The following is a 25573-nucleotide window of genomic DNA, read 5'->3' as shown; positions in this document are numbered from 1 at the left end:
TTTCCCTGCTATACTGGTTGAGCTTCACCCTTGGTGACCCAATTCCTTGGCAACTCCCTCATGCCTCATATTAGACCATCTAGCAGTCCAATCATGCCCAAGCTCATTAACCTCCTCCCCTTTGGCTCACATTTAAGGATCTATTCACTCAATCAATTTAGCATGTCCGGAGAGGGCTGATAGGATCCAGACTGATTCATCTGTGGTCATGGTGAAATGATTGTGAAATTGCAACACAATGGGTTCAAATAACAGCTGGGCACTCCAGCTTCCCCATAGCTATTGAAATGTTGATGTTGGTGTTCTCAACTGATCTGTGGAGTTGAGGTGAAACACGAAGAAATGGTAATGGTCTGAAAGACCACCTCGTTATCTACAGACCCTCTTAGGTGTTAAGGTCAGCAGAGAGAACCCTCTTGGTGGTTCCACCACCCTCAGAGACTCAAGGAAGTGGTGGCAGCTGGCACCTTCACTGTACAGTTTTTGATGAATGCTGAAGACGGACTTATTTACCCTGGCCTTTGACACCTATGTATATTTTAAAAACTCACCCATCTCTTGTGGTTGCAATTTCTTTTAAACTGTTTTTAATGTATTTTACATTGTTGTAGTCCATCGTGGGATGTTCGGGTAAAGGCTGGCCTCTTCTTCTTACTATTATTATTATTACTACTACTACTATTACTACGGCTGCCGCTAATGCTACTCCTACTACTATTATCAACCCATTCAACCAAGTCTGACACATAAATATAATCTTCACTTTGGCTCTCACATTTACCTTCTAGTTGAAGAACATTCCATATTCAGATAACCGCAAGATCTCCTAGTTTGATTCTCCTAGTTTCTCTGGGGAGAATCCTGAGGGAAAATAATGTCTAAATCAGATCTGAAAAGATGGGCTTTTATTCTGGCAGATCCACCTCTACACTCACTATTTATTTATTTTTAAAATTTCTAAGTGGTATAAGAAAAAAACTGATGCAACCACAGACAAAAATATAGAAATTTTACATTAATACAAAGTTACTAATAGATATACAGTGGTACCTCGGTTTTTGAACATAATCCATTCCTGAAGACTGTTCGACTTCCGAAATGTTTGAAAACCGAAGCATTTACTTCCGGCAGCATTTAATTATGGAAAACTCAAAATGGAAGCCGCGTGGCATGTTTGACTTCTCAAAAGTTAGAAAACCAAAGCAATTACCTCTGGGTTTTCGGCGTTCAAAAACCAAAATGTTCAACTTCTGAGACATTCAAAAACCGAGGTACCACTGTAAATCCATTCATTTTCCTTCTGAGACACACTTCCTCTCAGCTTCTGGGTTCCTACCAAGGGTCCAAACAAACTCTCAACTCACTCACAAAAGTCTCACAATGAGAAGATTTCCTGGAAACAGTAGACATCATCCTAGTCTCTCACTCTAGACCTGCTTTTTATGGACAGGCCCAAGGTGGCCATCACTTCCTCAGGCTGCCCACAGTTGTGTCCCATTCAGCTGCATTCTCCACACCCAGTTCCAGCTTCAGCAGGTTTGCTGAGTTTCCCAAAGGGTCCAGAGGATGGGGAAAGGGACTCGCAACTCTTTCTTCACCCACTGTCCTCTCCTCCTCTCCAGCTGCTTATAGGATTAAAACTCTGTTAAATTCCATGCGAGTTCCTTAGTTAACTAATTCACAAAGTCAGGATCAAATCTGAGGTCAAGAAACATTTTTCATAAGTTACACTACCCAATAATCTGCATGATTCCAACTCATACGTAATAATGCTATTGATAAAGCTTAGAAATATTTCAAAGTAATCTAGTTTTTTAAAAGGTTTTTATTCCTACTGATCTGCCATTAATTTCTTTGCAAGTCGTAAAAAAAAAAAAAAATGAGCTAGAAATTTAGTTCAACAGATACAGGTTGCAGTTTAAATCATTTCTTGAACAAGGCCATAAAACAAAATTTAAGAATAGGGGAAAGATAAACACAGTGAAAGCAATATATCAGGTACTATCTTGTCATCTGTGTTTTGCTTTACTAACTCAAAATCTTACCTCACAGTTTGCCCCTGCCCCAAGGAAATGATAGTTCATTCAGCTTCTGAGGTAGCTGCATCAAATGTCTTGAGATGGCCGCATTCAGCTTCAGCAAACCCACCATGGGTTAAAATGCAAATGATCAAAGCACGTTATCACACCCTAGCCAATCAGAGCTCACATTCCATTGGTAAGCTAGAATGCTTTAAGTTAATGATGTTTTTAGCTACCCAAATCCAATTTACCAGGCCAGTTTTGCTCTGGACCCTTAGCCCTGTTTCATATAGCTTTAATTTATTTTCAATTTTCAGTGACAGAGGGGGTGATGAAGAGGAAGACCCATTTTTTGCTCCTTCAGAGTGTCCAGCTGAAAAATGAATTCTCAGTCTGCAAATTATCTTTTTATATACTGCAGGCAGGGTTACATCGCACACGTAATGTTGTCGCTGCTCTAGAAATGCTAGATACCCGAGAGCTTGTGAGAAAATTGAGAAACTGTAATTGAGAAATATGGCATATAAAAGAATGGCCTCCTGGAAAAATGAGTGGGGGGGGGGAGAGACCAGGAAAAGGTTTCTTCCCCTCTTTTGGCCTGCAATGATTAAAAGTAAAACAGCAATCAGAACATTGTAATGGTTTAATCTAATACATGTCCATTACAATAACTTCTACACTGGTTGTATAAATAACAGAAATTTGGATCTTAGAATTTTCCATCTGAAAAGGAGGAGTTTGAAGGAAGATTTTGGGTCAACCAATCATGCTCAGATTCGGCCTCTCTGAAACAAAATGTGCCCTTCCTCACACACCCGTGGGTGCCCTACAGCTTATCCCCTTATAGTGCTGTTGAAAATTAACAGTCCTTCTGGGGACTTGCTCCCAAGTATGTATGTTTAGGATTTCAGCCTTAATCCTCATTCTCCACTGGAACCAAGCTTTAAGTGGATTAAATTGCATTTGCCACATTCATCCCTTTATATCTTACACTTCCTTCTTGCCTCAGGGGATTTCCCCATAGTGTGTTTTAGATTATAGCATGGGCAGTGCCAGAGAGGGCGCAAGGGGGCAAGTGTCCCCAGGCAAGGAACTCATCCCCTCACTTCTGAACTCATGCCATTAGCATTTTTTTCTTTCAGTGAACAACTAGCCCACCTAGTAGCCCCCCAGCACCACCACCCACACAAATTTGTATAGCCTCTTTGAAAGCATATTTTTGCCTAGAAAACTCCGTAACATGCCAAGTTTACTAATGGTGACAACAGCAACAACACGGAGAACAAGGCTGAAGGAGCCCAATTTCTTTAAAAAATCAAACCTAAGTGATGAAGCGGGGGAAACCAACTCCAGTAAAGGAGGAGTCACATCAACTGTTACTTCTCACAGGGCAGCTGGTGTCAGATGGCTCTGTTGCCATGGAGGGGACAAACCAACTGGAGCAGAGACCTTTGCTTGCCTCCCTTGGTCAAGCCTTCCTTCTGACCTTTTTAATCCATCTTCACTTTTTCCTGCTGAAAGTTTTCCTCTCTCTTATTCCATTTGCTTCTCTACCCTTCCCTTCCCTTTTCAGTGATGGGAATGTAGTTGCAAAAAGCCCTCTAGAAAGTCAGTTGTAATAGTGTAGTCTCCATACATTATTAGGCTACTTCTTGCATTGTAATCTTGTGTGGCTCATAAATCATTTGAAAACATGATGGGCAAATTTATATCCCCCCCTTTATTTTTTAAAAAACTGACCTTGAAACAAAGGAACTGAGCCAACATACCTTTTTAATCCTGATCCTCTCAGGTATTCTGGGATAGCTCCACCTCCTTCGCCCCTAATCAACAGACGACTGTTTGTAGGGTGTAAACTGCAAAATAGTCAAAATTTGTTCACTCAGAGAAGGAGCCTCAGCAAGTTTTATAATGAAGGCAGAGCTTATGGTTTTAAATATGTATAACAAATAAAAGGAGGATTAATAACATCTGCAGCTGTATTTGTGTTTATGTCAAAGGGTTGTTGAAGCATAGATACATTTCCACTGCAAGGACTATTAATCTATCATTGTGACACTAATGTTGTAAGAAATTTCAGTCAGACAGCTATGCATATTACTATTTAATGGATCATTCCATTTTAAGCAAGCAAGCCACATATTCAAGATGTAATGTAGGTGTCTAGAGTTACAAAGTATAAACCTCTACATATATGTATCTTAGGTTACAGAGTACATGCATACAGTATATGATCTATAGTATTGCTTTTAATCACCCTGGAGGAAGTAGATACACTTACAGAAGAGGCTTAAATAATTGAATGAAACCAGCATTTCCTTTAACACTTACCTTAGAAAAATTATTTTCTAGTGCTTCCATCTTTTATCTGCCCACTATAAATTAACCGTATGAACTATAAGTTACTCTGGTGTGATTTACAATACGAAATGTATTAGGTGCTATATACAATATTCAGTGAGTTATGGGTTATTAATTAGCATGGTCAGCTGTTTGCAAGAAGCTTCAGAAAAAATTGCAGTGCTTGTCTGGTTTTTTTTAATTCTTCCATAATAATATGTGTGTAGAACCAGTTTTCCTGTAAGAGGGGATTCAACAGAAAAAGAGAATCTTTGAGGACAAACTGCTTTGACTTAAAAAAAAAAAAAAGCAGCATACAAATATTTTCATAAATAAGTAAAATAGTACCGGAGAGGGGGAAGAAAACAGTTGGAGGAAAGGCATCAATTTGCCAATGGACAAGTTCAGCAGATATTATGAGGGTGAAGTAGGAAGCAGGCACTTAGACAATGCTAGACTCAAAGTAACACTACCAGACTGGATGACCCTCAGTGTCCCTTCCAACTCTTCAGTTCTATGATTCTAGGATTGTAATGCTCCCAGATTTTGTGCCACCAAAACTCAAGCTCCATCTACCAGCCTTTCTTTCCTTTAGATTCTGACTGAGCAAAGCCCCAGCCTCTGTCTTCCAAGCACTTGCTCTTGACTCCCAAAGCTCCTTTATGTAAAGAGCCATCTAACAACTAGAATGGGCTGAACCATGCAAAACTTAAGGCGGGGTGACAACCTTTTTGACCCAGGGCTGTATTCACTCTTCACCAACCTTGCAGGGTTTGCATGCCAGTACAGTGGTACCTCGGGTTAAGAACTTAATTTGTTCCAGAGGTCTGCTCTTAACCTAAAACTGTTCTTAACCTGAAGCACCACTTTTGCTAATGGGGCCTCCTGCTGCTGCCGTGCCGCCGGAGCACGATTTCTGTTCTCATCCTGAAGCAAAGTTCTTAACCCGAGGTGCTATTTCTGGGTTAGCCGAGTCTGTAACCTGAAGTGTCTGTAACCTGAAGCGTATGTAACCTGAGGTACCACTGTAGTGCAATCCATGAACTCTGTCTCATGTACCATGGACAGCTCCCAGGCATTAGACATATTCTAAGAAGGCCAAACTCTGAAGTGAACATTACTGATAACCAGAGCCCTGATCCTCAAGTAAAGTGGTAAGGGATTTAGACAGACAGCACTCTGGCCTGTAGCTATGCACTGAAGCACAGTGCTACCTCGGGTTAAGTACTTAATTCATTCCGGAGGTCCGTTCTTAACCTGAAACTGTTCTTAACCTGAAGCACCACTTTAGCTAATGGGGCCTCCTGCTGCCGCCACGCCGCCAGAGCACGATTTCTGTTCTCATCCTGAAGCAAAGTTCTGAACCCGAGGTACTATTTCTGGGTTAGTGGAGTATGTAACCTGAAGCGTATGTAACCCGAGGTATCACTGTATCAATGACTGCCCTCAAATTGTGCCCATAGCCTCCAGCTCCGTTTGGGAGAGAATAGTGTTGGATGATTATGGAATAGATTGGTCATCCAAAAGATCTGGCCTGCCAGTTCTAGGTTCAGGATCCGGCAATGCATCCTCCTAAGAGGAATAGTCTAAGGAGTCTTTCTTCCCTCAGAACTAAGATGCCTATTATTATTATTATTATTGACATTATTAACAAGATAGAATACCACAGATAAAACAATGAAAACCAGAAAATTTAAAATAATAAACAATGCAATAGTATACGAATAAGGACAAGTCACCCAACAAAAAGATGAGCCCCACCATATGGCCCAGCTTAATTTCCAAAGGCCTGAGGTCTTAGCCCAGTGCCTTAAAACTGGTAAGGATTTAGTCAAGCATGCTTCCAGGATGGGGTGAGCATTCCACAGACAGGGGACCACCACTGAAAACTCAGGTTCTTGTGTGGCCACCCTCCAAACCTCCCTTAGGTGGGGCACATGGAGAAGGGCCTCTGATGAATACCACAGGGTCTGGAAAAGGTATGATGTATGCTTTTAAATTGTTTTTGTTTTGTTTTGTTTTGTTTATTGTGTTTAGTTTAATGTGTTAAGGTTGTGTTTTGTATTGTTTATATATTGTATTGTATTGTTTTTTCTCTTTCTTGTTTTCTTTCTCCTGTCTTTTTTCTTTTCTTTCTTTTTTGTAAGCTTTAAAAGTAATAAATATTATTTTTTAAAAAATGAATACCACAGGGTCTGGGCTGGTTCATCATGCTTGCCACTACTTCTGGAGTTGCTCCCACATTGTTCCAGGAGTACATAAAGCTTCTGTCAACATGATTCAGCTGCACAGCATGTTGATATAAAACAGACAGGTGACCCCTGTGCATTGCTGACACATTTTGCTCCCACCCAGTTGAAACATTTACAAACACAGGGGAGTTTCCCATACATCAGACAAGCCATTTGCTTAGTATGGTCTTCTCCTTCAGGTTTGGAGTAAAGCAGAATTGCTTTTAAGTTGTGTGCCTGCAAGTCAGAGGTTGGAGCCCAGAATAAAGACCACAGGAGCAGGTGGCAATTAGTTTGGGAACACATTAGTCTGCTTTTTCCTGAGAAGGATATGTTCCCTCTGTCTCTCTTTTCCATCCCATGCACCATTGCACTCTTTGCTTATCAGCTAAATAAAAACAGCATGGGAATGAATACTGAGCGATTGTCAAGATGCTTCTGGTAGCTAATAGCTATAGCCAACGTAATGCATTGTGTCCCTAAGATGCACATGTCTTCCCTGTGGCCCTGGATGCTGTCGGCTAACGCAATAGTGCTGTGTCAGGAGAAAGCAGCATTCCACACCAGCAAACACGACTAATTCTGAAAGCAAGAAATGCAGCTTTCAGGAGGTTTTAAAAACCAGGGAGCTGCAATGGTTGGAGATTTCTCAGTGTCCAAGATGAACAATGTTGCCTTTTGCCAAAAGAACTGGTCTGGTGTGATCATTTAATATAAAACTGGGAGGGGGGGATATGCTGAGAAAGGATATGGGGGACTAAAGCAAAACAATGCCATGATCAAGGTCATTTAGGTCATTAAAGGGAACATTTAGCACACACTGACATACTACATAATCACTTACAATGCTATCACCCATGAGACCAAGATAGGAGCTGGAAAACCCTCGCTCCTCTTGAATATGAATTGCCACCAGGGACCGGTAATAATCTTAAGGCTTGCATCATTTCACAGCTGAGTTGTTTGAAGACAGGAAGGCTGGCCATCCCTGGGAGCAGCTGGAACATTTAGCGTCCTCTCTCATTCCTCCGTAGTCTACACTCCCAAAAATTCTCCCCCATTTATGACTCTTCCTTTCAAACATGCTGTCGTTATTTTAATCCCCAGTAAAAAATAAAAGGGCTCCTTTTTCATCTTGCTCCTTTCTTTTAATTGCCTATAGAAAGCCTCTTTAAAGTTGTTTTAAATGCACTGATGCTGAACAGAAGCTAGCTAGGATGGCACTACTATAGTTGGGGGGGGATGGGGGGAGCTAGGGGATGACTTTGCTATCCCCAAGTAACCCCTTTCACTCTCTCTTCCCGCCCCCACCCTGTCACCACTTGGCTCGCAAGCATTACTTCAGCACTTTCGTGTGCTGCTTGGCATTATCAACTAACAGAAGGAACAAAGACACTCGTCTGTATTTCTATGGCACAAAAAAGCCAGGAGTAATGAAAGCCCATTTCTGTGCCTTTACTTCTTTTAATAGGCCACGGAGATACTGCTATCATTTATCCTGAAAGACTGGATGAACTGCTACAGACACATAGATCAACACACACAAAAGCAAATAAAACCACTTTAAAAATTAGGCTAAACGCATATTTTAGTTGTAGTATTTTCCCCCTTTGGTTCCATGGTGTTTTCGGGCTTGAAGATATCTGTTCTGCGCAAGAACTGTGTCACAGTTATCAAAAGTGCTGCACAGCACTTCCATCTATTGTTACACAGAGGTACCTGTATCATTGTAAGTTTACAAAAGCATAAAGTGGTAGAGATGCAGAAAATTACATGTATTTTAGAGATGAAGGTATAGTGGGCACTCTGAAAGATATTGAATATTATCCAGTGTGATTGTCAATCGATATAACATGATACACACAGATACACACAGACACACTTTTTGTTCTGAAACTATTCATTACCATAGGGGTTTAAATTTGTTCTGGATGAAATATATTTTTATCTCCTCGGATACCTCCCTCTTGTACAATACACAAAATCTTTGTTCCATTAAAATTGTTATCAAAACTACCATTGGCATGATCAGGATGGCACCCATCTGTTACCTACAAATGCACAACATGTCATCAGACTGTTCCATTAGTCAGCCCCTATTTTGCCGAATCAGCACTTCCAGTGACTGGGGGAAAAACATACTGCTAGCACAGAGAATATAAAGGCTCAACAGAAAAGGCTGAAGAAGATATTCCTCCAAGAAATATTAAAATATTTGTAATTACAAGAAATATTTTTAACATTTTGGATGGAGAGCGGAAAATGCAGAGCACATGGAGAAAAATAAACTTAGGTTAATAATTTAACAGACTCCTCTAAACCCAAAACTAACAATTTCACTTGCTTTTATTTGCCTCGTAAATCCTCTACAATAAGAACTCAGTACTTTAGTAAAATCCTCCTGTGCAGTTATTTATATGCTACTTATATATAAATGATCTAGACTTTTTTTTTTTAATATGCAGTTTTCCAACTGAAAAATGAGCCCATCATTGAACAGCATTGCACAGTGGAAGCGATCTCCTCTGTTCCAAAGCAACACTCACAGAAAGTCACCTAATATATCAATCACATATTAACAATACGACCACCCTTTTATCAGGCCTTTTCCAACACATTAAGGGAAAGCGCTCTTGGAATCTATCATCCCAATATGACTGATGAGTCTTAGTAAGGTGTAATGCAGGAGATTGCTGCAGAGTTGGTGTATTATAAAAAAATATAGTGGCCGTAATTAGCATATGTTGTATAGCATGGGTAGGCAAACTGAGGCCCAGGGGCCGAATCTGGCCCAATCGCCTTCTAAATCTGGCCCACGGATGGTCCAGGAATCAGCATGTTTTTATATGAGTAGAATGTGTCCTTTTATTTAAAATGCATCTCTGGGTTATTTGTGTGGCCTGCCTGGTGTTTTTACATGAGTAGAATGTGTGCTTTTATTTAAAATGCATCTCTGGGTTATTTGTGGGGCACAGGGATTCTTTCATATTTTTTTCCAAAATATACTCCGGCTCCCTACAAGGTCTGAGGGACAGTGGACCAGCCCCCTGCTGAAAAAGTTTGCTGACCCCTGTTCTATAGTTTGGGTGCTGCATATTCATCAATTGATTGGGTACTTTTTCTCCATTTCAGCTTAAGCACTATGAAAACTGGCTTTCAGGTTATAAACTCAGCCTAAAACGTCACATCACCAAGTCCCAAGTCTAAATCCTATTTGAGGAAATGAATTTCTCCACTGACAACACAAACCAACCCAAGGATTTTCCATTTTTATGAAAGCTTGACAACCTTTTTTTAAAAAAAAAAAAAGTTCAGCATATTCAAACTGAAAGTTTATATTAAGTAAAAGCAAATCCCATAAGACATACCCACATGTGAGAAAAATACTTTGCAGATGGGTCCCACCACTGGTTTGCAAAATGTGGGTGCCAGGCATTTGATGTGATCCCCACCCATAATGCAAAGTTTGAATGGAGATACTGTTTTCAGTTCATCTGGCAACACCTTGTTGTACACAGCTATATCAGAATGAAAGCATCTGCCCAATATCAGCCCACAGTCATGACCTTCAAATCACTGCTAACTTAAACAAATTGGCCAGACCATTTCAACTAAGGTGGATATACACATTTTGACTTTACAAACAATTTTCACAGCTGTGTGTGGCCATGCTAGGAAAGTCTAATAGATCATAATATGAGATAGTGTCTGGGCTCTAATCATTTTGATTGTCTTAAAGGTAAAGGTAAAGGGACCCCTGACCGTTAGGTCCAGTCGTGACCGGCTCTGGGGTTGCGGCGCTCATCTCGCTTTATTGGCCGAGGGAGCCGGCGTACAGCTTCCGGCTCATGTGGCCAGCATGACAAAGCTGCTTCTGGTGAACCAGAGCAGCGCACGGAAACACCGTTTACCTTCCCACAGGAGTGGTACCTATTTATCTACTTGCACTTTGACATGCTTTCGAACTGCTAGGTTGGCAGGAGCCGTGACTGAGCAACGGGAGCTCATCCCGTCGCGGGGATTCGAACTGCCAACCTTCTGATCGGCAAGTCCTAGGCTCTGTGGTTTAACCCACAGCGCCACCCCTACCCCGTAAAAGAGGAACCCTAGAGAAGCCACATATTTCTGAATGGAAAGAAAACAAACTCACCTAATTTTATGATTTTTCTCATTTTGTAAACCAGTCAGATGACTTTTGTGGGTGACCAATGTAGAAATGTTATAAGCCAACGAAGAAAACACCAGAGAAATAGAATAATTCTGAGGGGAACAAAAAACTTTCCCTCTGGAAGATGCAACCAGACTAGAATGAAATCTAAATTCCCTAATTTCTCAAGCTGTGCGCTTTAGCTGGAGGAGCAATTTTTTCCTTCATTGATTTAGCCTCCTTTTATGCTTTCCAGGGAACTTATTTGGACTGTTCAATAAAGGAGGAAATTCATAGAGATTTGGAGGGAAATATCAGAGGACAAGCAAATCAGAAATATAGACAAGAACTTGATTGTTTCTCTTAAACTAAAACAGAACAATGAGTTGTATCCAATGAAGTCATATTAAGAGTTAGACCAACTGAAATCAGTGGGCATGCATAGCTTAAGCCCATTGATTTCATTGGGTGTACTCTTGAGTATAACTGCACTGACTTCAACCCAGTAACAGAATGTGGCTTCTGATGAATCCTGTAACCTCACAGCAGGGGGATCTTGATTGTAGGATGACACCCTAAAGCTGCTAAAACAGCTCTGGGCAATTTCCATTAAGTATATCAGTGGCTACATGATGGCTATGTACTACTTCTGGTACTTCTGAATACCAATAGTTGAAATATCAATGAGGAAGAGTGTTGTTGCACCCAATATCTGCAGATGGGCTTCCCATAGGCATCTGTTTGACCACTGTGAGAACAGGATGCTGGAGCAGATGGTTCTTAGGTCTGATCTAGTAGGACTTGTCTTACGTTCTTACAGATTCCCATTGTCCATATTAGCTTGTTAAAGTAGAAGAAAAGTACATATAAGGAACTATGTATAATCTGTGCGGATTGAACATAATAAACCTAAATGAACAGGCAGACAGATAGGTAGGTAGAATCGGTATCAGCAGGTGGCTTCTTTAGAGCATATTTGGCATGCTTTTTCTTCAATGGAGCCTTAAGCTTGTTTTAAAAAGTGTGCTGACTGGTTTTAATTAAATTGTAAAGTGGCAAAAAGTAATGATTATATGCCTGTGGGTGGTGAATCTAATGTGTCTCTCTGAGGAGTAGTCTGATAAACCTCCAGTCTAAGGAGGAAATAAAAAAAAGCCTGATTACTTAAAACTGGTAGCCAACAGATTATAATGTGAGTTTCCGCTGTCAAGTCACTTTGCAATGGAATGCTTGCTAAAGGGCAAGCCCAGTTCAACAGCCTCAAGAACTGAAACAGAACAACCAAATGCCCAAGCTAGCCTGTGGGGAGGTAAGCCAAAGACTTCTTTTAATAGAGAAGAGATTCCCAATAAAATGCAGCCCTATACTGCAGTACTGTAAGCTGCAATTGAATTGAATGGACTTACTCCTTCTGGAAGGGAATTCAGTTATTGAAAACCACCTAGAGGAGCCGAGGGATATTACAAGTATTGTTGGCGTGGAATTTGACCAGAACTTCCTGGGAAACTGCAGAAATGGAACACTATTTTGTCTACAGAGGTCTACACACTAAAGGAGACAATAGATTTATCTATTGAAGAATGAAAGGGACTTGACGTAATGTTTTGTTCCTGAATAACAAGCCTCTGCAGAGGAATTAGAAGCTTTTGGAATTAGAACATTTGTGCAGGAGAGCAGGGGAAAAAAAAAAAAGGAGGAGTGAGATTAACAAGAACAACAAAAATAATAAGAACTGGACAAAGCTGGAAGTGGGAACATTTGGGACATCCAGATTTGACAGGCTTAAAGAAATAAAATTGGAGTTTTTACTCCTAGATATAAAAATCTGGATGGAAGAAATGGGCCTTTTTTGAGATAGACTCCTTCCAAGATTGGACATTCGAAATTAAAGATGACTGGGAAAGGACTATGGCTTAGAGAGATGTGAGGAACATTGGGAACGCAACCGGGAAAGGGGGGAGGGAAATTTGGAATCCAAAGGGTGTAAAATTATTTTTTTTTCTTCTATTTTAATCTGTATTGCATATTAAAGGGGGGAACTCGCGGAAGGGAACAGGTCGATTTTAGGCGATGGGAAAATATTTTTAAAATTGGGTCAATGATAATAAGTTTAAATTTGGGATAAGAATTTGTTGAATTTTCTTGTTTATTTGTAAGAATTGGAATACAGGAGGGGGAGGGGTGGGGAAGTCCCGAAAAGATGTTATTGGGAAAAAGATTTTAAAATTGGATGTTTTGTTTTTTTTTTTTTTTTTGTTGTAATTGGAAAATCTTAATAAATATCATTTTTTAAAAAAAATGAATGGACTTACTCCTGAGCAGTGTTGTAGCGGAGCAGGAATAGGAAGAGCACAGTTCTGGTACATCGGCCATCACTCATGAGCCAGCATAGGAAGGGATCTCCAAAGCTTGGGCAACACTATGGAGAAAGTCTTGCCTCTGGGTACGATCCATATGACGTCGGGGACATCTAAACCAAGGTCTCCTGATGAACTTAGCACATTTGAAAATTCATATGGCAGGCAGATGTCCACTTCCAGTTGTTTTATGTGAGTTGCATTGTGAATTTCACTTAGCAATGCACAGAATACCAGTTTGAATGTTTAAGCACTGGGACAATGTGTTGAGAGGAGCATATCAGATGCAGCATATCCTACATCTGAACCAGTTGTGACTGTGCAGGCACCTAACATATGAAATATCACTATGATCACATATGAGAGCCAGTGTGGTGTAGTGATTAAGAGCAGTGGACTCGTAATCTGCTGCTGGGTGCAGCTGCTGGGTGACCTTGGGCTAGTCACACTTCTCTGAAGTCTCTCAGCCTCACTCACCTCACAGAGTGTTTGTTGTGGGGGAGGAAGGGAAAGGAGATTGTTAGCCGCTTTGAGACTCCTTAGGGTAGTGATAAAGCGGGATATCAAATCCAAACTCCTCCTCCTCCTCCTCCTCCTCCTCCTCCTCTTCTTCTTCCCCACAAATGGCGTAGAAAAGCATGCAATTGCTGTATAAGTTCCTGTGGAGCTCAGGGGTGTCAACTTGAATAAAATATTGTGGGGCCCAGGTAAGCCCTGCCCCGCGGTGCACACACACCATGTGAATGGCAATGGTCATCAACTTTGGGGGGCTCCAGTCCCCTCAAATATTTTATTTGGGGATCAAAGTCCCTTTTGGCCCCTAGGGGTTGGCTCCTATGGTGCTCAATCAGCTGCATCCACAAACGTATATGAAATATTTAATGCCTCTCTGTCTGAAAATTGTCACCATGTATTAATCCAATAATGGTGTAAATTTAGTACTTATTAAAAATTTAGTACTTATTAAAAAGTTTTCAATTATTATATGACTCACTGTTTGCTGCGCCATACTCAAATAAAAACATTAGTTAAGTGTACAGTGGTACCTTGGTTTACAACCATAATCTGTTCCAGAGGTCCGTTTGTAAACCAAAACAGGTTGTAACCCAAGGCGCGCTTTGACCAATGGGGCCTCCAAAAAGATTGTTTGTAATCCAAGAAGAAGAAGAAGAAGAAGAAGAAGAAGAAGAAGAAGAAGAAGAAGAAGAAGATAGGAATCCAAAAAAAGGTTGCAAACCGGGACACGCACTTCCAGGTTTGACGTGGTTGTAATCCAAAACGTATGCAAACCAAGACGTATGCAAACCAAGGTACCACTGTATGCATTCTCTCTCTCTCTTTTTTTTTTTTATAATAATTTTTATTAATTTTCCACACAAATAATAAAGAACAATATAAAACAGTATAACTTCAAGCTCATCGGTTCATGCCCTTTTTTCTTTGACTTCCCCATACCTCCCCAACCCTGCATCCTTATTTAATAATTCTTTAGCAACCCTTAGGTCCATTGTCTTAATTCCCTTTCATCAAAAATTTCTTAAGTTTTTTATTTACTGCTGCAATTCTTTACTTCTTACCCCCTGACATCTTAACATTCCTCAATTTTACAATTATTTTTAAGATATATTTTGAATTTCTTCCAGTCCTCTTCCATTGTCTCTTTCCCCTGGTCCCGGATTCTGCCCGTCATCTCGGCCAGTCCCATAAAGTCGATCACCTTTGTTTGCCATTCTTCCAGAGTAGGTAGTTCTTGCGTCTTCCAATACTTTGCCAGTAGAATTCTTGCTGCTGTAGTGGCATACATAAAGAAAATCCTATCCTTCCTTGGCACCATTTGGCCCACCATGCCCAAGAGGAAAGCCTCTGGTTTCTTAGGAAAAGTCCACTTAAGGACCTTCTTGATTTCATTATAGATCATTTCCCAGAAAGCTTTAACCTTTGGGCAGGTCCACCAAAGGTGGTAGAAAGTGCCTTCAGTCTCATTACATTTCCAACACTTATTATTAGGCAAATGATATATTTTTGCAAGCTTGACTGGGGTCATGTACCATCGGTAGATCATTTTCATAATATTTTCTTTTAAAGCATTACATGCAGTGAATTTAATACCGGTGGTCCATAACTGTTCCCAGTCAGCAAACATAATATCATGACCGATATCTTGTGCCCATTTAATCATAGCTGATTTCACCATTTCATCCTGTGTATTCCATTTTAACAGCAAGTTATACATTTTTGATAAGTTCTTAGTATTGGGTTCCAACAATTCTGTTTCTAGTTTTGACTTCTCTTTCTGAAATCCTATTTTCCTGTCCTGTTTAAACGTCTCATTTATTTGATGGTAATGCAACCAGTCTCGAACCTTAGGCTTTAGTTTCTCATAACTCTGAAGTTTCACCCTTTCTCCATCGTATTCTAAAATCTCATAATATTTTGGCCATTTAGAATCCATATTAAGTTTTTTTACTTCCCTAGCTTCCATTGGTGACACCCACCTAGGGGTTTTACTTTCCAACAAATCTTTGTATCTAATCCAAACGTTATACAATGCTTTCCTTACAATATGGTTTTTAAAGCTTTTATACACCTTTACCTTGTCGTACCATAAGTATGCATGCCAACCAAAACTATTATCGTACCCTTCCAGATCCAAAATGTCAGTGTTCTCAAGAAGTAGCCAGTGTTTCAACCAGCAGAAAGCTGCTGATTCATAATAAAGTCTTAAGTCCGGCAGGGCAAACCCCCCTCTATCCTTTGCATCAGTTAAAATCTTAAATTTAATTCTGGGCTTTTTGCCCTGCCAGACAAATTTTGATATGTCTTTCTGCCACTTCTTGAAACAATCCATCTTGTCCACAATCTGCAACGTCTGGAATAAGAACAGCATTCTAGGCAATACATTCATCTTAATAGTAGCAATTCGGCCTAACAAGGAAAGTTTCAACCTTGACCATATTTCCAGATCCTTTTTAACTTCTGACCAACATTTTTCATAATTATCCTTAAATAAGTTCACATTCTTGGATGTTAAGTTTACCCCCAGGTATTTTACCCTTTTTGTTATTTCCAAGCCTGTTTCATTCTGAAAACTCTCTCTTTCTTCCATTGTTAAATTTTTTTCCAACACTTTCGTTTTTTGTCTATTCAATTTAAAACCTGCTACTCGACCAAATATATCAATTAGTTCTAATACTCTTTTAGTACTAGTGTCTGGCTGTTGCAAAGTTAATACCAAATCGTCTGCAAATGCTCTTAATTTGTAATGTCTAACTCCGACCTGAACTCCTTTAACCAACTGGTCCTTTCTGATCATGTTTAACAAAACCTCCAGGACTGATATAAAAAGCAAAGGGGATATTGGGCAACCCTGTCGTGTACCTTTTTCTATAGGTATTTCTTCTGTTACCACGTTATTTACAATTAATTTGGCCTTTTGTTGAGAATATATTGCACCTATACCGTTTTCAAAACCTTGGCCTACCCCCATCCCTTGGAGATTCTTTTTCATAAAGGTCCAACAAATGTTGTCAAAGGCTTTCTCCGCGTCCACAAAAATCAAAACTGCTTTCCTGTTAATATCAACGTCCAGCAGCTCCAAAATGTCTATAATGTTTCTCACATTGTCTGACATATGTCTACCTGGGAGAAAGCCTGTTTGGTCCTTATGAATCTCTTCTGCTAACACTCTTTTCAATCTTTTTGCCAAAATGTCTGCAAAGATTTTGTAATCCACATTGAGTAAAGATATAGGGCGGTAGTTTTTAACCTGGTTCTTCTCAGTCTCTGTTTTCGGTATAAGTGAGATGAAAGCCTCTTTCCACGATTCAGGTGCCTTTTTCCCCTTCAAAATTTCATTGCAAACTTCCTTCAATGGTTGTATCAGCCATTCTTTCAGCATTTTGTAGTATTTGGCCGTCAGGCCATCTGGTCCTGGTGATTTTCCCAATTTCATGTTTTGAATGGCACCCTCTATCTCTTGTTCTGTTATTTCCTCATTTAAGATCCTTTTACTTTGTTCTGAAATTTTTGGTAGACCGTATTTTCTGATGAATTCTTCTATTTCTTGTTCGTTGATTGGCCCTTGTGCATACAATTTCTTAAAAAAACTTTGAAAACAATTGTTGATCTCATTGGGTTTGTGGATAATTTTTCCATCCATTTCTAGACTTGTTACAGTATTCATTTTCTGCCTTTTTTTCAATTGCCATGACAGAAGTTTCCCACATTTATCCGCTGATTCAAAAGTTCTTTGTCTCATTTGCTTTATCTTCCATTCTATTTGTTGGTTCATAAGCTCCATGTACTGCATCTGATAAAACTTTATTTCTCTCAAAATCTCATGGGACTTTGGTTTAGACCTCAACTTCTTCTCTCCTTCTTTTATTTTTTCTAAAAATTTTTCCTTCTTCTCATTTTGTTGCTTCCTCTTTATAGAATTTTGTTGAATTAGGAAACCTCGCATCACGGCTTTGCTTGCGTCCCAAATTATTCTTTTTTCCACATCTGTTTTCCTATTGATCTCAAAGTAATCTTTTAATGTTTTAAGGGCCTTCTTGTGGATCTCTTCATCCTTAAATAGGGTGTCATTCATTCTCCATCTAAAGGATCCAGTTGTTGTTAGTTTCATCTCCATCTTCACCGCGTTATGGTCGGAGCACGTTTTTGGACATATTTCTACTTTTTTTGTTCTTGGCGCCAGACTGCTAGAAATCCAAATTTGGTCTATTCTTGTCCATGTCATTTTTGCTTCAGAGAAGAAAGTTCCCTCCCTCTCTAGAGGATTCTTTGTTCTCCAAATATCAATCAAGTCCATTGTTTCAGTCATTTCGAAAAAGATCTTTGGTAGTCTCCCTTCTTTTGAAATCACTTGTCTCTGTGCTTTGTCCATATTTGTTGAGACAACTCCATTCATATCTCCCATCATTAGGATTTTATAATCTAAAAAGTCAACTAATGTCTCATGCAACTTCCTGAAGAATTCGGCCTTCCCTTCATTTGGGGCATAAACTCCCACAATTAGTATCTTTTCTCCTTGGATTTGTATTTCAATTGCCAGGTATCTTCCTTGTTCATCTTTAAATATCAATTTTGGAACCAACTTTTCCTTTGCATAGATCACCACACCTCTTTTCTTTACTTTGTCTGATGAGATAAATTCTTGACCAAGTCTCTTATTTATCAGTAGTTTCCTGTGTATCCTGGCAATATGGGTTTCTTGCAAACATATTATATCTAATTGTTCTTTCTTCAAAATGTGAAAAACCTGTCGTCTTTTCCGAGGAAGGTTCAAACCGTTACAGTTCCAACTAAGGAGTTGCAGAGACATTTTGTATTTAAATATTTAAGTAGCTGTTCCTCCAACTGCTCCAAGCTTCTGCTCTTCCTCCGATGGTGGTGGTAAAAGTCCAAATGACAAATTTGCTATATCAGGCGGTTCCCTCTCCTCCACGGTTCCTTTCTGCAAATCCTCCAGGTATCTCTCCAGAAATTGTTCTTTGTCCTGAATTGTTTTTATTTTAATCTTCCTTCCTTTAAAGTTAAAGGACAATCCTTGTGGAAACTCCCATCTGAATGGTATGGTGTTTTTCTTCAGCAGATCTGCTAGGCTTTTATAATATGTTCTCACCTCTAAAATGTATTTGGGGATGTCCTTAAAAATCTGTATCTGACAATTTTGGATCACCAATGCCTTCTGATAATGCAGATTCAGTATTTTATCTCTTTCTTCTTTTGATCTCAGTGTAATTAAACAATCCCTTGGTTTTTTATCCTGCTTTCTACCCAATCGAAAAGCTGATGTTATCTCAAATTCATCCTCTTCCTCCCATTCCTCCTGCCAAAAAGTTATAATGTTCTCTGTAAGAAATTTCACAAGGTTGTCCCCTTCCCCTTCAGGCACCAATCTAAGTTTTAAGTTCTTCTCTTTACGTTGAAGTTCCAGTAAGGAGAGGGCTGCATCATGCTCATTCACTTTTTTAATAATAGGCCCAAACTTTTCCCTTGTCTCTTCAGCCGTTGTTTTTGCACTTTCTGCAATCTTTCGTGTTTCTGAATTTTCCTGAATTAATCTATTTATAGAATCTGTGTTAGATTTAACACTAGCTGTATTCACATCCAATCTTGTTGTCAGCTCAGTTAGTTTTTTAGAGTTCTCTGTCGATAGCTTTGTCAGTTTGTAATCCAAGAAGAAGAAGAAGAAGAAGAAGAAGAAGAAGAAGAAGAAGATAGGAATCCAAAAAAAGGTTGCAAACCGGGACACGCACTTCCAGGTTTGACGTGGTTGTAATCCAAAACGTATGCAAACCAAGACGTATGCAAACCAAGGTACCACTGTATGCATTCTCTCTCTCTCTCTCTCTCTCTCTATATATATACAATATCATATGCTTCTATAATTAACATTTTAGAAAAATTACAAGTGAAGATCAACACCAAAGCAGTTTTGATATTTGTGGACGCGGAGAAAGCCTTTGACAATATTTCTTGGAGTTTCATGAAGAAAAATTTACAGGGAATGGGGGTAGGCCAAGGTTTTGAAAACAGTATAGGTGCAATTTATTCAGAACAAAAAGCTAAATTAATTGTGAACAATGTAGTCACAGAAGAGTTTAAGATTGAGAAAGGAACACGACAGGGGTGCCCAATCTTTCCATTGCTTTTTATATCGGTCCTGGAGGTTTTGCTAAATATGATTAGAAAGGACCAATTGGTTAAAGGCATACAAGTCGGAGCTAAACAGTACAAATTGAAAGCATTTGCTGATGATTTGGTATTGACATTACAGGAGCCAGAATCTAGTACTAAAAGAGTATTGGAATTGATTCAAGAATTTGGTCAGGTAGCAGGTTTTAAGTTGAATAAGTTGAAAACTAAGGTTTTAGAGAAAAATCTAACAGCGATTGAGAGAGAGAGGTTTCAGAAGGAGACAGGATTAACATTGGTTAAGAAAGTGAAATACCTAGGGGTTAATATGACTGCTAAGAATGTGAACTTATTTAAAGATAATTATGAAAAATGTTGGACGGAAGTGAAAAAGGATTTAGAAATATGGACAAATTTGAAGTTATCATTGCTAGGCCGAATTGCTGCGATAAAAATGAATGTATTGCCAAGGATGTTGTTTTTGTTTCAAACATTGCAAATATTGGACAAAATGGAATGTTTCAAGAAGTGGCAGAAAGATATTTCTAGATTTGTCTGGCAGGGCAAGAAGCCCCGAATAAAATTTAAAATACTAACTGATGCTAAAGAAAGAGGTGGATTTGCCCTGCCATACTTTAAGCTTTATTATGAGTCAGCCGCATTTTGTTGGCTGAAGGAATGGCTACTTCTTGAAAACACTGATGTATTGGATTTGGAAGGGTTTAATGATGTATTTGGTTGGCATGCATATTTGTGGTATGAAAAGGCCAAAGCACACAAAGCGTTTAAAAACCATATTGTCAGAAAAGCACTGTTTAATGTCTGGATAAGATATAAGGATTTGCTTGAAAACAAAACTCCAAGGTGGTTGTCACCAATGGAAGCAAAGGCTCTGAAAAAGCTCAATATGGAGGCCAATTGGCCGAAATATTGGGAAATATTGGAACAAGAAGGAGACAGATTAAAGCTGCAGAGTTCTGAAAAACTAAAAAACAAAGTACGAGATTGGCTTCATTATTATCAAATAATGGAGGCTTATAATTTGGATAAGAAAACTGATTTTCAGGTGGAGAAATCAAAATTGGAAACAGAATTGTTAGATCCTAAAACTAAGAACTTGTCAAGAATGTATAACTTGCTGTTGAAATGGAATACTCAAGATGAAATGGTGAAATCTGCTATGATAAAATGGGCACAAGATGTTGGACATAACATTATGATAGCTGACTGGGAACAGTTATGGACCACAGCTATCAAGTTCACGGCATGTAATGCCTTAAGAGAGAATATAATGAAAATGATATACACCAGTCAAGCTTACAAAAATCTATCATTTGCCCGATAATAAATGTTGGAAATGTAAAGAGACTGAAGGTACATTCTTTCACCTTTGGTGGACGTGCCCAAGGATTAAGACCTTCTGGGAGATTATCTATAATGAAATGAAAAAGGTATTTAAATATACCTTTCTAAAAAAACCAGAGGCCTTTCTCCTGGGCATGGTCAGCCAATTGGTGCCAAAGAAGGATAGAACTTTTTTTATGTATGCAACAACAGCAGCAAGAATACTTATTGCAAAGTATTGGAAGACACAAGATTTACCCACCCGGGAAGAATGGCAGATGAAAGTGATGGACTATATGGAACTGGCGGAAATGACTGGCAGAACCTGAGACCAAGGTGAAGAGTTGGTGGAAGAAGATTGGAAAAAATTTAAAGTTTATTTACAGAAATATTGCAAAATTAAGGAAAGTTAGAAGGATGTTGGAATGAAGTAATGTGGTTTTAGCAGAAATGATATAAAGGATTAGGTAAAAATTGATATTTTAATTGGAGAAAGACGAGAATGTAAAATTACAGTATATTAAAATAAATTATTAGGATAAAAACAAAGCTAGAAAGGATTTGCTGAAATATCTAATTGAACTAGAATACAAAAAAGGGAGGTGTGAGGAGGTCAAGGAAATAAGCAAAGGAAAGAAAGCTATGTAAAAGTTTGCCACCACAGCAAAAAAAAGTAAAATGTATGCCACCACAGCAGCAAGAATTCTACTGGCAAAGTATTGGAAGATGCAAGAACTACCTACTCTGGAAGAATGGCAAACAAAGGTGATGGACTTTATGGGACTGGCTGAGATGACGGGCAGAATCCGCGACCAGGGGAAAGAGACAGTGGAAGAGGACTGGAAGAAATTTAAAATATATCTCAAAAACTATTGCAAAATTGAGGAATGTTAAGATGTCAGGGGGTAAGAGGTAAAGAACTGCAGCAGTAACTAAAAAACTAAAGGAAACTTTATGAAAGGGAATTAAGACAATTGACTTAAGGGTTGCTAAAGAATCACTAAACAAGGATGCAGGGATGGGGAGGTATGGGGAAGTCAAAAGAAAGAAGGGTATGAAATGTTGATTTTGAAGCTATATTGGTCTAATTGTTTTGTGTGCTTTGATTTTCTTGTTTTTCTTCTGTTTGTCTTGTATTGTTTTTATTATCTGTCTGAAAAACGAATAAAAATTATTTTTTAAAAAAAAGAAAGCTATGTAAAAGTTTGAGCTGTTTTTTTTCCTTTTTTTTCTTTTTTCGAATTGTTTGTATTTTTGTATTGTATTTTTTGTATTTTTTATTTTCCTTTTTTTGTTTTTTTCTAATTTTCTCTTTGTAATCTTTAAAATTTGAATAAATATTATTATTATTTTTTAAAAATATAATATGCTTCTATATCTGAATATGATCCATATGAACTGGTCCAAAAATGTTGGAAATTTGGTGCTTTTCTGAAAAAGTGTATGGTTAGTGGGGAATGGCGCCATACTAAATATTGCATGTTCTTTCTATTGTTGTCCTCATAATGAGCAGCTCAGAGTAACAGCCTGAAGAAGGTGACAGCCAGAGACTCGCTCATATAATTAATAATGAAGCGGTACTTAATAAACATAACAGAACATTCAAAATTCAACAAGATGTAGTTCTGAATGCAACACATACATTCACCACGTACACCTCCCACACACAGAAATGAAAGAGCGTGAACAACAACTGCTGAGAGGGAAGGGCTTTCTTCTGGATGCTTGTTTCTTATCGGTTAAAAATTAGCAGTTTTCCCATACATTTCTCCCTGTATAGTATGCTTTTGCCAATGAATTTCAGTGGGTAGGTGCAGATTCATGTTATAGTAATAAGACAATGGCACCATACACCACAAACAGCACCTCTGTTTTTTTAGGTCACAATTGTGAAAGCAGAGACTCCCTTTCTAAATACAATAACGCATTGAAAAGGTGGAATTAACAATCTAGCCATGCAATCCGTGATCATAACATAATAAGGGATATTAACTGGGTTTCTAATACACATTAAATGATTTTGAATATATAACTTTACAGTTATTTCATGAAAAATAGGGGTAAGAAACTTTTGGCCCTTCAGATGTCAAACTCCAACTGTCAACATTCCTGACCCTTAGCCATCCTGGCGGAGGCCAATGCAACTTGCAGTTCAACAACAAAAGCCATCTCTGATGTAGCAGTTTAGGGCAACCATTCCATCCCTCTTGCTGATTCCTGCTAGTCTAAACATGGCCATTCTGGCTACAGATTAATAGTGTCAGCATTAAAAATGTAAGAAGGTACCCATTTCCATTCCATTGAGACGCAGTTTGGTTTCCACCAAATACTATGCTATTCATCTTGCTGTCCACTATTTAACATAATCTGTGTAGTTATTTATGTAATGTACGTAAGTTATGCATTTAATACAGATGCAATTATATCCATACTGTTCATTTCAATGTAAAGGAAATATCAGAACAATGGGGGGAAAGTAATTAATTGCATATGCAGGCTTTAAAGAAAATAGTAATCATATTTTTCTGGATTAATACCAATTATATTTGCTGGGTTGGTTTCCATTCTGCTTCCGTTTCCAGTGGAATTCTCTGGCATGCCAGTTAATGCTGCTGGAAGAGTTCAAAGGTCAGCATTTTAAGAAAAGTATTTATTCATATGCCAATAGATGCACATCTTCCGGGGGGGGGGGAGAGAAAGAAAGGGGGGAGCAAAAGGTAAATACAGAAAACAAAGGGGGGAAATTGTGTGTTTATATCAAGTGACAATGTATACATTCAATAAATCATACATGTTAACTTTCTTTACATTCAAAATTCCAGAAAGTTTTTCTTCCCAGTGCCCTTCATTTTACCACTTTCCACAATTATATAAAACTTAAATTATTGAGTTTAGTTACACAAGAGGATATTAATCCACATTAATTGTACAATGTTTTTGTCCCTGAGCTTAATTAGGTTCAAAGGCCTCAAGAGGGCACAGAAACTCATCAGAAAAAAATGGAGATGCAGGAAACAGTAAATCTATGCTATACATGAAATGGGGTTATTTTTTACCTCAGTCAATACCATTTTTATGCAACTAGCAGCGGATTACTGGTGGATATAATGGTCCTGTCTACTTTTAGTTACCACTTCTAAGCTGCTGAAAACCACACATTTAACCTTGTCAGTGTCTCAGTTTTGAAATTAGGATCATCTAAGGAATTAGCCTTATTTTTTCTCCCATGATGGTTACAAAGTACCCTACCTTTGATGCTTGAAATCCACCACTGAGATAATTAACTAGACATAATTACAATGCGCGTTGCAAATTATAGCTTTGCCCTGTGTGGAAAGGACGTGTTTTATTTATGCTTGCTCCCTTGTGGCCTTGTGACTGATCAAGCATGAAATTTAATATTAAAGGTAAGTGGCTAACATGAACCCTCATTTTCTGACCGCTAGTGAGCTTACTGCTTACTTACCCAGGAGTAAGTGCATTCAATAGGACTTGCTTCTGAGCAGACGTACCTAGGATTGCATTATCAAGCCTTCTAAATTACTATGTCTGTGCTGAATTAATTCTTTCTCATAGCAGAACAAAATATTTACACAGAAATAATCCAGTTTGTAACTCTCAACATGAAATCATGGCTGTAAACTCTGGGTCAAATAATGCATAATGCTAAACAATATGCTTTTTAATTGTTTGTGCTGACCACTTATATTTTGAAGGAACAGCAGCCATGCAGGGCTCTGATTCAGATCATGTGCTCAATGCAGATCAAGGCATCACAGCAGTTTCCTGCTAAAAAAAAACCTTTTTGGCTATTTACCCACAAAAGTGCCATTGGCCACTTTAAGGCGAAAACAGCAGCCCAGGGAGTGATCATCAGCAGAAACTCAGCACAGGTTTCTGATCCAGACTGAGAGAGTGATCTACATCAGACCTCCACTTTTCCTTCAAATTAAAAAGTGTCAAGCTACACTTAAAACAAAAGTGTGCCTAACATAACATGCATTCATGGCCCACTCCACAATTCATCTGTTGCCATTTATGTATTCTTTTTTATTTTATTCATTGACCACTGTGCCATTGCCAGGCAAGTCCAAGCACCCTTGGATGAATCCAATTTTCTCCATCCATTACAGCTGAGTTTCAGGCCAGGTTTTGTCACGGAAGCTATAATGGTCATCCTGAACTTTGCCAGGACAATGATAAGGGGAATGTATCTGATTGTTTCGCCTGGACATTCAATACCCTCAACCATGGTATCCTTCTGAAGAGGCTGTACTGAGTGCTGGGAGTTTGACTTCCCAGTGGTTTTGCTGGCCAATTCCAGAAGGTAGTGTTGAGACATTTTTGCTTGCCTCCTTGTTATTTATGGTTTAGGTGATCATTGATAGCCTTGTCCTCCATAAATTTGTCTAATCCTCTTTTAAAGTATACCTGAAGGAGCATCTCCACATCCATCGTCCAGCCCAGACACTGAGGTGCAGCTCTGAGGGC

Source organism: Podarcis cretensis (assembly GCF_951804945.1).
Source record: "Podarcis cretensis genome assembly, chromosome: 2".
NCBI lineage: Eukaryota > Metazoa > Chordata > Lepidosauria > Squamata > Lacertidae > Podarcis > Podarcis cretensis.
This window is presented reverse-complemented; position numbering follows the sequence as displayed.